Source organism: Marmota monax, unplaced genomic scaffold (assembly GCF_021218885.2).
Source record: "Marmota monax isolate L192 unplaced genomic scaffold, Marmota_monax_Labrador192_F-V1.1 WCK01_AAM20220418_F8-fsc00752, whole genome shotgun sequence".
Classification (NCBI taxonomy): Eukaryota; Metazoa; Chordata; class Mammalia; order Rodentia; family Sciuridae; genus Marmota; species Marmota monax.
Window position 1 is genome coordinate 141,683 of NW_026692011.1, and position 16,895 is coordinate 158,577.

Here is a 16,895-nt window from a genome sequence, read left to right on the forward strand (position 1 = left end):
TCGAAGTGATCTTTCATTGTCTGATTTTGCTGTCTAATTTCTTCCTTGATACTCCAGATCATCTGAAGCATACATATCCTGAATTCTGTATCTGACATTCCATCTGCTGCAGCTGTTACCTCTTCTAAAGTTGAGCTGACCTGCATTGCTTGTAATCCTTTCTTTCCTTGTCTTTTCATACTGCTTGCGTTTCTTTCTTCTTGGTGAAACTGTTGTGTTTTTGAAATTTTCCGCCCCCCCTATATATTTATGTTGCTCTTGTATAGTTGAAAATTCTCCCTTGCAGGTGCGGGCAGGGGCTCTGCTCTGCCCCTCCTCCAATTGGTGTGAGGTGTCTACCACGCCCGCGGACCCCTGGGCCTGATCCGCTGTTCTGTCGCAGGTCTGCCTACCTTGCAGGTGGGGGCGAAGGCTCTGCCCTGCCCCTCCTACCATGCCCGGGGACCGCTAGGCCTGATCTGCAGGTTGGTCGCAGGTCTGCCCACCTTGTGGGCAAGGGTGTCAGTTCCGCTCCGCCCCCACTCCAATTGGGGTCACTTGACCACCACACAGGCGAGCCGCTGGGCCTGATCTGGGCGCGGGCTAAGGCTCTGCTCTGCCCCTACTCCAGTTGGGGTGGAGTGTGTACCACGCTGGCAGGCCGCTGGGCCTGATCCACAGGTCTGTCGCAGGTCTGCTTACCTTGCCAGCGCGGGCGGTGGCTCTGCCCTGCCCCTCTTACCACGCCTGCAGACCGCTGGGCCTGATCTGCAGGTTGGTCGCAGGTCTTCCTACCTTGCGGGAGTGGGCGGCGGCCCCTCTCCTCGCCTCTGGCTCAACGACAAAGCGAGAGAGACTCGGGTATCTGTGACTCACCCTCCCTACCCGGGGACCAACTGTTTCCGTCGCCGCTGGCACCGATGAAGTTTTCTCCTCGGCCGCTCTCCGATGACATCAGATCTCTGCCATGCTGGCATCCCCTGCTCTATGGCTGAATCCCATTTTCTTCTCTTCCAATAGGCGGAGCTGTGCCCTCTGAGCTGAGCTTCTGCCCTCTATGTGCTGACAGAAATCCCTGTACGGTGGCTCCTGGGAGTCTCTCAATCCTGTTAGTCCAGAGCCCTTTCACTTATCCGGCCCCTCCCCCTGTTCCTCCTCCCAGCCAGCCAGCCAGGTCCTGTTCACCAGAGGCGGTTCCCCAAGGATCTGATTACACTTGCAGCCCCACCGCGTGTCCTATATCCCGAACGATGAACACCCTCTCTGTCATTCAATTAAGCCCCAGTGCTGTGGTGGGGTGATCTGGGAACCAACAGTTAAATTTTTCAGGACCCCTTTGGTGGGCACGCCCCCAGAAACTGGCGGCTAAGATCTTGGGTGTCGCCGCTGGTGTTAAGGGGAGGTGGGGATCTGGAGTCCCCTCTGCTTCCCTACAGACACGCCCCCGGTGGTTTCCTGGCTGCTTGTATCTGGAGGGGGTGGGAGTCACACACCTGCTAATGTGGATTCCGCTGGGAAGGAATTCTGTCGGCGGAACTCTGGTGATGTCACCACTCTGCTATGGCAGGCCCCAGGCTCCTTGCCAGAGTGTCCGAAGGGAGGGGTGGGACTGGTCTGTCTCTGGTTGGTTTCAGCTCCCGGTTTGCTATTTCATGAAGGCTTGGCGAGAGACCTCTTCCTAGAGTCCCTGCACCACTCCTGCTGCGCTGCGCCTCGGAGGCTATCCGCCCTGACGCAGGGGCGGCGTGCAGGCAGCCGACAGTCGCCGAGTCGCGCGGGCAGCGGCTGGCGGGTCTGGACCTCTGCGCTGCGTGGCGGGGAGGCTATCCGCCCCGACGCAGGGGCGGCGTGCAGGCAGCCGACAGTCGCCGAGTCGCGCGGGCAGCGGCTGGCGGGTCTGGACCTCTGCGCTGCGTGGCGGAGATTCACTCGTCTAGCGCAGACTGTCACCTCCAAAAATCCTTCCAATTCCCGGCCGGTCTCTCTTTAGTGGAATTTTGCTAGGAGTTTCTCAGCAGGTCATATCTAAGCGTATCCATGCGTCTCTCTGACCCCTTTGTTGAGGAGGTACTGAAAGCGCTGCCTCCCCTCTCGCCGCCATGTTGGATCCCCTAATTAAGAATTTCGACATATCCAAGACACTGTTTTTTTAAAGAGAAATGAAGTTAGTGTTATGTTTTCCCTAAATATAATAAATTCATGTTTTTTCTTTGAAATGCAATGAATTCTATTCCCTTCTGCCAGTGTTGCCTCTCTCCATATTTTTCACCAAAGAAATTATCAAGATTCAAGTAACTCATTATCATTTCGATCCAATGAATTGTTTTTATTTAATCAACTAATTTATTTATTTTGGTACTGGGGATTGAGCATCAGGGACACTCACTCAACCACTGAGCCACATCCCCAGCCCTATTTTGTATTTTATTTAGAGACAGGGTCTCACTGAGTTGCCTAGTGCCTCACCATTGCTGAGGTTGACTTTGAACTCGTGATTCTCTTGCCTCAGCCTCCCGAGCCACTGGGATTACAGGCATGTGCCACCATGTCCAGTTTTTATTTTAAAATAATTTTTAGGAATGATTTATACAGCAAAAAATAAAGGGAGAGTGAAAAACAACTTTCTTATGAGTTTTTAAAAGTTAAGCTAGACACTAGAACATCAAGAATGTCTGTAATCCCAGCTACTCAGATGCTGAGGCGGGATTGCAAATTTGAGGTCTGCCTCAGCAACTGAGTGAGATTCTGACTCAAAATAAAAAATAACAAGGACTGAGGATGTAGCTCACCTAAGTTCAATTCCCAGTATCTATCAATCAAGTCAATTGAAGATCATTTTTATTCCACCTTTTCCTGATTTTGATAACCTATAGACCAGAAATGGGCAGCACTCTTTGAATGCAATTGACTGTTCATAATCATATATGCATGAACTTGGAACACACCATCTTATAAATAGTTTATTATTGTTGTTCTTACATTTGCATCATTTCTGGTTGTTGTTCTTATACTCACATCATTAAAAAGCAACAATTCTACTGGGAGTGTAGCTCAGTTGGTAGAGCACTCCCCTAGCATGTGTAAGACCCTGGGTTCTAACCCCAGCACCCCCGCCCTGCAAAAGCAATAATTCTAACTTCCAAATATACCTATATTAGAATCTAGTTTTCTTGCATTTACATTGTCAAAATGCTATATTCTTGAAAATTTTAATGGCTCACAATTTTGATAAATAACCTTTTTCTTCCTGCTCAATAAATGGAATGAATAATATTTTCAGTTTTTTAAAATCACCTATATCCTTTCCAGTCCCTTTTGTATACATACCTGCCTTCAGCATTTGTCCACTTACTAACTGATTCAAGTAAGTTTTGGTGCACAAATATCATAAAATATGAAAGAATACTGTCACATGTTCTTTTTTGCAATACAGGATAATGCCAAGCTCTTTATTACAAAATATTGTGTGATGAAGTCCTTCCTGCTGCATGACTAAGTGAATGAGAATACAACGTTCCCTTTTTTGTCCTGAATTCTTAACTGTGTTTAGTAAAAGCTAAAAAACAAACAAACAAAAAGAGACTATGAAGATGGTTTCCAGACTTTGTTATACCATTTTACAAGTATGATGTCATACCATGCAACAAGAAAAACTGAAGAATAAATGCATATAGGGATAATTTATTTCATTATTAAATCAACATTCTAAGCAGTTCCATTTTTCTATTTTTATAATATTTTAGTCATTTAAAAAATTTAGGAATAATTGATGAATAATGATAAAATGAATCCTAGAAAAAACAAAATTGCTAAGTCCATAAAAAATCTTATAATTATAAATGGGGTCAGTGAACACATAAGGTAATGCAAGACACAGTGAGTTATATTTATTTAAAAAGAAAATATTCACTTTTGTTTTTGGAAAAATCTCTAGGAATAAAAATTGTGAAATATCAACCCTTAAAATGGTTATATCTACTCAAAAATAAATTCAAATCTTTTACTAAGAGACAATGACAAAAAGCATCAAAATAAGTTTGAAAAAAGTTAGAATGCTCAATGTTTATTAAGTACAATTTAACTTACTTGATAGGAAAATCAACTAAAGTATCCAATTTATCTCTCATATAACGACTGTATGAAAATCGCTTGAGATGTACCACAAGTACTGGAGGAAGGGACCATAAATCCAATTTCTTTGTGGCTTGCTGATGTTCTTTACAATTTGGACAATACCTAAAATCAAAAAGAAATATTTAAAAGTTTGACAGAGGTATAAATGGCTAGGCTCCATTAACAAAAATAACAAGCCAAAACCCAAGGGTGGGGGGGGGGAAACCCTATATTTTCAGTGAGCAATTATTTTAAGAGTAATATATACCAGTCTAACAGCAACTCCTCTTTATTTTCAATACATTTTTTAAATAAGTCTAACCATTATAAACTAATATGCAAATAAATATTCAAATAAATGATGAGGGCTAGGTTACTTACATTTCAGTATGCTAAAAAAGATATGAACCATGTATCATAATATTACAAATGTGTGTTGAGACATAGGTATCAGAAAAATCTCAAAACTTTGGACTTTAATGGAATGATATCACAAAATAATTTCCCTAAAAAGCTTTTTCCAACACAGTTGAAACTTCTTAGGAAAAAGGTAATTATAAATAGTAAAATGACTATTAGGGAAAATATAGTAATGAGATTAAAGCTAATGATGGGATAATACTTTTGAAGATATTCCCATCCCTTTTAATAGACTATTACATTACAGAAATTTATAGCAATAAGAATATTTAGTAATCATTTTTTCAACTTGATGTAGCACATACTTCAGAATAAAGCCTTAAAGAAAATAATTAGAAACAATTATTTAACTTTGTCTCTTACCAGGGATCTTCAGCACCTAGCTTTTCTTTTGTTGTGAAAAGTTCAATACAGTCTTTTAATTTCACAAAGGGTTTTTTAGGAGGTTTATATTCCACGCTTTCATGTTTTTCAAAATCCTAAAGAGAAGTATTTCTTGAGTTAAGAGAACAAATGAAACAAAACTCATTTTAGTGATACCATCTTACTATGAATAATAATGAAAACTCCTAAACTTTCAAGAGAATCATAAAACTTGTTTCAGCTGAGATTTTTATCATACTTTTTAATAACTCCTAAATGACCTTCTATAATTAAAACATGTCAACAAAAAGCATGTTCAAAACCCCTCTAGTTGAAAAAAAGTTTGTGACCAAATTTTTAATGGCAAAATATAAACTAATTTCAAGGAAGCAGAAAGTGTACAAAAGAGTGTGATTAACTCTAGCAATTAGAATAAAGTAAGCCAAGAAAAGGTAAAGAAGCAGTGTTTGAGTGATAACTTACCTTGGCAGCATTTTCATCAAAATATCTTTTTTTCAATTCAGGATCCCAATCCAAAGCAAGAAAAGATCTTTCTAAGGTGAAAAACATTTTTTTTTTCTTTAAAATTCAATGTGTTTTACAACTAAAATTTGTATATTTTAACATTAGGGTATATATAAAAATAAAAAAGGAGCAATTTTTTCTACTTGCACAGATGATTAGGACAAATAACTGTTTCCAAGCTTTTAACAATGTGAGATCAAAAGACAAAAAGATACAAAGCTGAAGCATGAAGTTAAACCCTGCTTTAGTAAACACTTGCATGTTTTAGTGTACCTGGATATTAAGGCCTTTTATTTAATATTTTAAAATAGATAAATGGTATTTTTCATGGTTGGGCTGAATTTCATGGTTTTTATATTTTAAAAACCCCACTTACTGAAATTTGATGCTCAAGTCATTTTTCACAAAAAATACTTACCATCTAGCCTAAGCTGCCTATCATCAAATCTTATATGCCTTGTATCGTCTTTGATGTAGTTGATATCGGTATTGCCTAAGTTGTTGAACTGGAATGTAAACAATCGTTTTTTTTGTCCCATGAGTTGACCTTTGCAAGTTTCCTCAGTACATAATCCATTTTCAGAATCATTATCTCCTCCAACTGAATCTTCTGACTATTTTCATTCTCTGAGGGAAGTTCTTGATCCTGGCTGGATTCATCATCTGGTTCATCTGTTTCCATTTCACCTAGTTTTAGATATTAGAGATCTTTAAATAAATCCAGTGTTAACATTTCTGAAATAATTATTTTACCTAGATTTACAGATGGTTTGTTTTTAGTTCCTTAATATCCATTTTTTAAACTTTTTCTCTGAGGCAATAATCCAAGTGAAACATTTTAATAATTTAACAGGAAAGTCTTACTTGGTGAACCTTCTTCATGTATGCCATTTGGGCCATTCCCATTAATATTTTGATCTTTACAGCAATGCAGGGATCCTTCAGTTTCTTCAGTTTCAGTAGATATTTTGACATATCGGCTTAATAAAATCAGAAATCAAACAAGTTCAATTCTATGGAGATCTAAAAACTATTTTCCACTCTACCAATAAAATGGAGCTTTTTCAATGCAATAACAGTGGTTATTTGGTAGATTTAAAAATAAATTAAAACTCAAAGCTTACAATTCCATAAGTAGAATTAATTGTGTTTTATTTGTCTTTATAAAAAGAATATTTTCTTACTTCTAGAGTGTTATATCTGTCTTTTATACATTAAAGTTTGTGGCAAATAATTTCTCAACTTTAAAGTATTATAAGATTCCCATTTAAATGATATATATGTTATTGCTAAGAAAGCTTGCTTTTATATAATGTGAACATTTTTAATAATATTTTTTGTGGCACTAGTGATCAAAATGAGGATAATATGATCTTTATGTATGAGTCATGAAACTACAATAATTAGGTATACAAGAAATAATACTGAACATGTCAACTATAAAAAAATTAAAAAGGATCAAATGGTGTTTTTGATTACCTTATATAATTCAAATCAAGATTTTTAGGAAGGCAAAAAATGGACTATACATTGTGAATATTTATTCTTTTAAGACAATTAGTACGAGTTCTTGAGCTAGTAGTATGCATAAAGATATGAGACTTTGCCATTTGTTATGATTCCAGAGTGCACATGTATCACAGTTATTGATAATACTGGGTTTAAAATAACCTCAGTAATGCATTTTTTCATGATCATGAAAGTAGATGACTGTAACCTGATTTTTAAATTGCTACCTGTCTAAACAAAGTTGAGATAATGTTCAGTTACATTCTGGTAGTTCCTTGCATGTTTACTTTTTTACCTGTATTTCATTCCCATGCTTATTTTATTGAAGTAGAATTGTCTGGCACTTACCACATTCTCAAAAGGAGAAGATTATAGAGTTTATCTTCAGTATTGTTTCGTGGGACAGCCATAAGAAAAGGTTAACCAAAAAGTGAAGAACCAGTATGGTGGGTATAACTTGAGTGTCTGAATTTTTCTCTTAGGCAAACAGGAATAATCACATGTTCTGTATCTTCTGTCCTATTGATGTTAATTTCAAACCTATAAGAACACAATGGACCATAAACTCTCAAAATCTTGTTATTTCTTTTGATTATTTTCAAGTAATACTCTGCACAATAAATTTCATACTTACACATAAATATCATCCCGTTCCATAATACTACTAAGGTTTTCATCCATAGGGAATATTCTGTGAAATCTATGATTGTATATATCAGTAACTATCATCTAAAAGGAAATAAATTTCTATTAAGCTGGTTTTTTAACACCGAGAAACTAATCACCAATTTAAATTCTTCAATCCCAGAAACATCTTACCTTATCTGCCGATACTCCTGACAAAGTAGACAATGCTGTGCAAAGATCTAGTATATTTCCAATTTTGGGGACAACCACTTTGTACTAAAAAACAAAAACAAAAAATTGTAATGAACTTATTATACTGGGAAAAAAAACACTGAGTAGATGAGACTGACCTCATGATTGCTTTCTTATATTCATTTGGTATTCAGCATTTGGCTTATAATGTCTACCTCCAATCTTGCCATTACCCTAGGAGATAATGTCCATATAGATGATTCATCCCACCCCTTATTTTTCCTCAGTTTCTCAATTCAAAGATCTATCCTTGCATTCAAGTATAGTCAACTTCCTGGACCTTGTCGCCACCTGAATCTGCTTTGCTTCTGATACCTTAAACTCTGCAGGTTATTGTCTAACTACCACTACCTGCTTCACCTGGAAACATATTCTTACCTATTCTTATCTTTTATAGAGATTTCTAGTCCTTATGACACTCAGTTTTTCTCCCTACTGTCTTCATGCACTTCCATCCCCACCCATATTCTTCATCAATTCAATCATTCCATTATAAAACCTTTAACCTCTATTACTCAGTTCCACTCTTGCTGAACTTTCTCAAAGCAGTTCAGAGAAGCTGCAGAAAACTCCCCAACTTCAGATGCCAGTGAACTTCAAATCCACAGTCTCAACTGATCCTTAACACTGCCCAGAAACTATTCTCTGAGTCTTATTTGCTGTTTTTCTCATTTCAATTACTATTTAAAATATTCACCATTACTTAGGCCTCCTATTTCACTGTATCTCCCTTCAGAAGAACATCTACTTTACTAAGAAAATGGAAGCTGCCAAGTGGTAAAAATCTGTAACTTCTAGTTCCCTTAAAAAATTACTTGAGGACACATAGGTTTTTTTTTTTTCTTTCCTGTCTCTTGTAATACAAGTTAAGTGTTTTTCTTCCCATTAAGGGAGAACCCTAGTTTATATGCTCTGAATTTATCCTCTGCTAAGACCTAAATCTAGCAACTAGACTTTCTTATTATCTTGACTTTTTTGCATAAGCACTGGAATACAATAAACATCTCAAAAAACAAAACAAAAATAAAAATAGTCCTTCATTGCTTTCCCTTATTTCCCCTGCTTTATAAATGACTTTATTAACAATATTCTACACTGACTATTATAACTTCCTTATATCCCATTCACTTCTCAACCCATTTTCTGGCTTTTGTCTTCACCCCTTTATTTAACCTATTGCCAACATTACCAAAACTACTACACAACTCACTCTTTATCAGACTCTATTTTATTGATCTCTCTGTAGAATGACTGCTGACCACGCCAATCTTTAAAAATGTTTCTTTCCTTATATAACACTACTTCTTAATTCTTTTCTATTGCTGTGATAATATTGTCTTAGAAGCTCTTCCATATTCTTTTTTTTGATTAAATTTTTTTTGTAGTTGTAGATAGACAGAATGCCTTTATTTTTATATGGTGCTGAGGATTGAACCCAGTGCCTCATGCATGCTAGGCAAGCGTTCTGCCACTAAGCTACAGTCTAGCCCCTCCATATTTTTCTTTAAAATTTTGTTCTTCGACCTCTCCTTGATTCTATATACACTTTTTAGACTAATGACAATATATCTCCATTTGCTTTGGCCAGTCCTGGATTAGACTCTCATCCTAGTATAATTATTAACAAAGGCCCTTTTTATTTTCAGGAGAGTTCTAGTTTAGATGATAAGTCAGAGTCACTCTAGTCTTAAGTGATCTCATCCTTTTAAACCACTGACTACCATTCTCAAAGAGCTCACTACTCAATTTAAATCTTAATCACAGTCTTTCTCCTCCAGTGTGAATACATAAATTTAATGCCTATCAGATTACCACCATCTAAATATTCCTTCTGCATCTTGAAGTCAATGTATCCAACACTAATAGGTTATGTTATTATGTTTAATACTAAAAAGGTTTCTTCTTAGACTTATTATTCTTATACATCCCATTAAAACAAAGAGCACCATTAAGCTCTCAATTCTCTAGTCCAGGAAACGTGAAATCATCTTTGAATACATCTACACATTTTCACTTCCTACATTCAAACTAGTTTTACAATCAAACTGACATACTGACACAACTTCAAGCCCTTGTCAACTGAACACTGCAAAAGCCTCTTATCTGTGGTCTTCATAGTTCTGATCTAAGTCTTTCCTATCTAATCTATGCGCTAGCCAGATTCTTATTTCTCAAACACAAATATAGCCATATAATCTCTATGCTTTTAAAGGTTTTTTTAATAACCTTTAAAAGCTTTCCTAGCTTTAGGAAGAAGTCCAAATTTCCTATCATGGTATCAAACATCTTTGTGATACTCATTGGTAAAGTTCCTGCTTACCATATTTTTAGCTACTTACAAATTTTAAAAGTAGGGCCATGACTTCTTTTGTCTTCAGGCCTTGTACATGCCAATTTCTTGGCCTATAATATCTTCATTTCCAGCTGCTACCTACTTAAAATCTAATCATTCTTCATGATTCATCACACGTATATCAGTTTGTGCAGATTATTCTTTCCGTGAGCTCCTGTGGTACTGTCATACTACTTCTCACACTCTATGACAAACTTCTTAAGAAGTAGGATTAGAAACACTTTCATATTTCCAACCCTTTACAGAGTATGAGAGCAACATATAATACATCCTCAATATGATTACTAATATAACCTAAATCAACTTCAGTAACAGGATGTTAGCTAATTTCACTTCCTTACCAGCTGATTAGACCATAGTGTTAATGAGGATATCGCTTTGTATGGAAGCTGTGTTTAAGAGGAAAAAAATGACAACAACAACAAAACAACAACAAAAATACCACCCCCATCCCTCTAAAAAAGAACATAAACAACACCCAAATCCAATTCCTGTGTTGATCGTGGACCTAACTCCCACAATTAATATTCTTGGTCACCAAGTGAGTAAAGAAGTAACTCAATGAAATTCACAATGCTGGAAAATGATTTAAAGCCAAATTACAGAAGAACATTCACCATATACCTTAAGGGCTAATGTGTAGCTTTAATGTAACCTGTCACTATATAACAGATTATTTTATAATATTAGCCTGGAAAAGTATTTTCTTTAACAAATGTGCTGAACATAAATAAAACATCTACTTTTTTGTTGTTGTTTTAATACATTTTTACTAATTTTTCATATTCTTTTGCTCCATTGGCATGTATTTGCAAAGTTACAAGCTAGTGAGGTAAGGGTATAGTTTAACACTGATAGAACTGAAAATAATGTAGACAATTCTGCATTTACAAACAAATGAATAAGAGAGTACCTAAAGAATATATATTATTATCAAGTATGAACAGAAAAAAAAGTGTAAAAAGTAAAAGCAGTTCTTTGTTGGTCCTGCTTATAGATAAGGGTAAGTTCTCAGCACTACTTGACAAAATACTGATATAAAGCCACTAGATTTGATTAGTTCATGAAGGAAACATAAAGAAGCAGAAAAAAAGGTGAAATTTATATATGGGATTGCATTATTTGTTACAACTAGACTTCAGTTACCTTGAATGAAAGAATTATTTTTCAGAATGTTGTAAATATCCTTTTCTTGTTAAGAGTAAACTCAATTTCCTGCCTGAGTGGTAAAATCATAATTTTGTTCAGAGCATAACTTTCATATAGATTTTGTGACTATTAGGCACCAAACAAAGTTGAGCTATCTGGCTGGAACTCTAAGGATTTAGAGAAAACAATATTCTGAAGTAGGACCATATCTGCCTTGTTTAGTGAACAAAAACTTTATACTGTTTGTGCCTAATACAGCATTGTGAATACTTTTTTTGGTGGGGAGGGGTTCTGAGGACTGAACTCAGGGGTACTTTAACACTGAGCTACATTATCAGCCTTTAAAATTTTTTTCTAAGTTGTTCAGGGCCTTGCTAAACTGCTAAAAAGCTGGCCTTGAACTTGAGTCCTCCTATCTCAGCCTCCTAGAGTTGCTGGAATTACAGGTGTGTATCACCATGCCTGGCTTGTATACTGTTGCATTAACATACACAAATTAAGCATCGAAAACAAGATTTGTAAGTCTCCTATCTTCAAATAACTTATGGTCTAGGGAAGAAAAACAAGAGCAAATAAAGGTCAAAATAAAATTTGCTAAGTGCTGTTAACAGAATTTAGGGGAGGTAGGAAGAGAAAGGAGATACTTTCGATGGGAGGGGTCAAGTCTCTGAAAAGCACTGATAAAAAAGGGAGAAAATATAGGATTTTATTCACAAAATAGAAAATAGTCCAATTATAACACTGCACTATGCAATCAAGCAAACATGATCATTAATGCCTACTACCAGTGATTTTGCATAGGATAAACAATATGTGATAAAACAAAGTATTAAAGATTAGAACATTACTGAATCAAATATTTTAATCTAACTAAATTTCCATTTCTCATTTTTGTAAGCTAATATTCTTTAACACTGTAAAACAATGTCTGTTTTCTTTGATGAGATAAAGTCTTTGAGAATACTTTTCACATGACATCCTTCATCCTTTCAAGATTCTAAAAATTATACTAATTTCCAAAGTATTAAGCTTATAGTACATTTACACTACACAAACATTATTACTAAACTGTGCTTTAAGATTCAACACTAATTTTTAATTTATATACAGTACTAGAGATTAAATCCAGGGCCTTGCACATGTTCGTCAAGTGCTTTACCACTGAGCTACATCCCCAGTCCTTTTCAAAACTTTATTTTGAGACAGGGTCTTCCAAGTTGCCCAGGCTGACCTTGAACTTATAATCCTCTTGCCTCAGCTTCCTAAATTGCACACACCACCAGGCCCAGCTTCAAAACTAATTTTATATAGTACTCAACACTATAATATTTGATAAAAAGTAACAAATGTAAAGAAAATAATCACTACTTACCTGCATAGGTTTGGTAAGTGGATCCATTCTAACTAAATAAACTTCCAAGTTATGTTCTTTTTTCATGGGCAATGGAAGTGTCAAGTAACAAAAAGGATCAAATGTTACTGAAATCTTAGCACATTCAGGACAAACCAAAGTTCATTTGAAAAGGCCATGAAATATATCTACTATGATAGAATCGTTTCTTTTTAAATGGTTTTCCCAGGCTTCTTCAGCAACCACCTATAAAGAAAATAAGATCAAGTTATGGAGGTATTATAGAACTGCAACAATGCAGACAATAATATCATGAAACTTACTTTACCATGCCTTCCGTCAGCATTTTTCAATTGTATATATGGTTTTTTCCTAATTCTATTCAAATCTTCATGTAGTCCATCTAATAGGAAAGCTAAAAGTTCTTGACAGTCTTGCTGTTGATATCCAGAGAACTGGGGTGCAAAACGTCCTACCTGTGTCTGTGAGAAAAACAAAACCATGAACTCAGCAGAGTCAGGATTCCTTTAAAATTCTACAGTTGATTCTTATTATTCATGGACTCCATATCCATGAGTTGCCTACTTGCTAAAATTTATTTGTAACCCTCAAATAAAATTAAAACACTTTAGCAGTCATTGTGGATATCCTCAGAGAGGTGAAAAATTTGAGTCATCTAACATGCACATTCTCAGCTGGGGAACAAAGTGATCCTCTCCCCTTTTTGTTTTAGCTCTCATACTATATAAACAAATGTCTTTTTGTAGTTGATTTAGTGCTATTTTTTTTTCAAACTTCTGTGCTGTCTTCTGGTTATTTCAGTGTTTAAAGAGCCCCCCATACATAGTGCTGAAGTGTTGGCTAGAAGGAGGCTGTGATGTACCTTTTGGAGAAAACATAGTTAGATAAGCTTCCTTCAGACATAAGTTACAGTGCTGTTGGCTATGAATTCAATGCTAATGAATCAACAACACATATTAAACAAGTTTTTTATTTCCTTTTTTTCTTTTTAGTTCCAGTGATTGAACCCAGTGGCGCTCAACCACTGTGAACATCCCTAGTCCTTTTATATTTTATTTAGAGACAGGGTCTTGCTGAATTGCTTAGGGCCTAAATTGCTGAGGCTGGCTTTGAATTCACAATCCTCCTGCCTCAGCCTCCTGAGCCATAGGAATTACAGGTATGCACCACCACACATGGTAAATAAGGGTCTTTAAACTAAAATACACATAAAACAAAATGACACACTGATTGGTTGGTGAAAATGTGAAAATGTTACAACTAGAAGGTTTGATAGAATCAAAACCTATATTTTCCTTAGTAGCAACAGTTTAGTATGGTTATTCAGTGTTTGCAATAAATTTAAGGAATATAACTATTGTGAATAATGAAAATGTATATATACAAAATAGGAACATATATTTTGTTCTGCATTCCAGTATACATTCAATGAAGCTTGCTTATTTATTTTTTTTAGAATTTAACCTTTATTTTATTCACTTTTTTTTTAAAATGTGGTGCTGAGGATTGAACCCAGTCTTACCTATGCTAGGCAAGCACTCTATTCCTGAGCTACAATCCCAGTCATCAATGAAGCTTATTTAGGCCAAAACAGAACAGAACATGGACTCCTTAAAAAAATATATAGATGAAAAACAAACAAAACCCCCCAAAATGTGTATTGATCATTATGGGTCCTATATTTATTTGTTACTAATTGCCATTTCACTGTTTGTCAAAGGAGTTTTCAGCACTCTTAATTTTTAGCTCTTGGTTTTCCTATTGCCTCTTCCTGTAAATGTTTGTCAGGCAGACAATAAAAGACAAGTTTTTATTCTGGCTATTATTATCATACAGATAATCATACATCTAAAAGAATTTTGAAAATAACTACTCTCTAAAATAGAGAAATGTTGACATGAGAAAAGAACAAGGAGAACATATAATAAAATATTGTACAAAAAATTGGGAAACACTGAAGACTTAAAAAATCTAGTAACATATTGCTTTGGGTCCACTGGGGAAAAAACTACAAATCTTTTAGTTTCTGTGTGTAAAAAGAGGAAGAATCTCACAAAGATAACAATAATATTTATGTTCAATTTTCCTAGTTTTGTAATACTATTTTTTGATTGGACTACAAAGAAATGTAATAATATAAATCATAATATGAGGGGCTGGCGTTGTGGCTCAGTGGTAAAGCCCTCGCCTAGCATGCACAAGGCACTGAGTTTGATCCTCAGCACCACATAAAAATAAAATAAAGATACTGTGTCCACCTAAAACTAAAAAAAAATAAAAAAAATAAATCATAATATGAAAGAAGTCAAATATCAAGAGCCTGCATTTTTACATAAAATTTAAAGAGGAAAAAAAATCTAACAAAACTAATTGGAATGAGGGTTGTGTTGAGATGGTTTGTCTAGACTAGTCTGTCCAAATGTAGGGGTACATGATTTGTTAGTCGCTTCTTACTTTTTAGGAAGTAGTATACGGTTACTTAGTACATGTCCTACATGAATACCATTTAAGTTGATTGTAAAAATTATGGCTTATTATAATTGCTTATTCTTCAAAAATACATACTTTCTCATCCTACTCCTATTACAATTAATTAGGAAAACTTTTTAACACATAAAGCCAAATTTTAATTTAATTCTTGTTTGAATGAAAAATCATTTGTAATTTTATTGACTCTAAAAAGCAATCTATTCACAAATTTGAATAAACTTTGACTTTAAGAATTACATTGGAAGCACATTCATATTTAGTGACTGTTTTGCAGACTAGTTTTAATTTTTCAAACTCTCAATGACTATTGAAATACTCTTGAGTTTCTTAGACTTTAATGAAATGTTCAAATTTATTTTTTTAAGGTTGTATAATATGAAATAGTCATGTAGATTTTTCAGAGATGTATTCTAAAATAACTATGCAAATAAATGCTCACTGCTATTTCTCTGTAGTAATTCTATCATACCAGTGTTTTTCTCAGTCTTTTTAAATTATTCCCCACTCCTAAATCCTTTTTAGACTTTCTGAAAACTAATCACCCACTCCGTCATCTGAAATTTTATACCACAGATGATCTATCCATCCATCCATCCAATCATCCATCCATCCATACTGTACTCCTTTGAAGGGCTTGTAAATCATTGTGATAGCTACTATTTTTCATCCTTCTCTTCTAGGAACTAGTTTTTGCCCTCTTGGGGATGATATCACTCTTGTTAAGAATGTATTTATCATACTAACCTTAAATGCTCTTGGGGTGACGTAGCTAAACTTTCCAGACCACATTTGCTTGATCAGTTCAGCATATGATTTAGCTATTTCGCCTCTCATTCCTAAGGGATTGTCAAAATTCAGTTCTTCTTGATACTTATCATTGAGGAAATACTCAGTAAGTGGAGGTGTGTTGCTCAAACACTGCAAAGAATAAAATATATTTTCAAGTAAAAGTAACCATACACACACTTTTTTAAAAACATGCTAAAATTAAAGGGAAACAAATTGTTTGCCACAGCAATCAGAAAAAAATAAGATGGTCTCTGGCACTAAGAAGTTACTGTTCAAATAAACACTGAAATGATGCACTCAACTATTCATTTCCCAAATTTCAAATAAATTATTTATAATAAATGAAATGTTAATATTTGTTGCTGTGAAATCTGCATTAATTTTAAACACAGCAAACTACCTGTTAACTGGGAGAGAAGCTCAGAGTTTTCTTTCCTTCTTTTACTTGATTGGTAGAAATTATGGATTGTCTACTCATCCCAGGAACCTATAAATTAGCCTGAGTAGGTAAAAACTAAGATAGAGTGCAAGCAAGAAATTAACTTAAAAAAGAGGTTTAGCTGGCTCTCTGTATCTGTAGATTCAACCAACATAGATAGAAAAATACTTGGGGAAAAAATTGTGTCTACAATGAATATAGAGACTATTTTCTTTTCAGTATTCCCTAAACATTACAATATAGCAGAAATTTATACAGCATTTATATCAGGAATTTATGTAATCTAGAGATAATTTAAGACATATGAAAGGATGTGCATGGGTTATACGCAAATAATACATCATTTTATATCAAGGACTTGAGCATTCATGGATTTGGGTACCAATTACCATTGATACTGAGGGATGACTAAATTTACTGCTTCCACTATTAGTTACTTATCATTAAAGAGCAGCCTTTAAGCCTTCCATCTGGCCAACTACCTTTATAAGGAATAGTATAAACTAGCTGAAACT

At 35.3% G+C, this 16,895-nt stretch overlaps 1 pseudogene; it reads right to left on the bottom strand.

Annotated features, from left to right (window-relative positions):
- The window catches only part of LOC124097297 (ubiquitin carboxyl-terminal hydrolase 15-like), a 29,208-nt pseudogene extending 13,138 nt beyond the window's left edge, over positions 1-16,070 (bottom strand).
- Between the last annotated feature and the right edge of the window lie 825 nt (positions 16,071-16,895).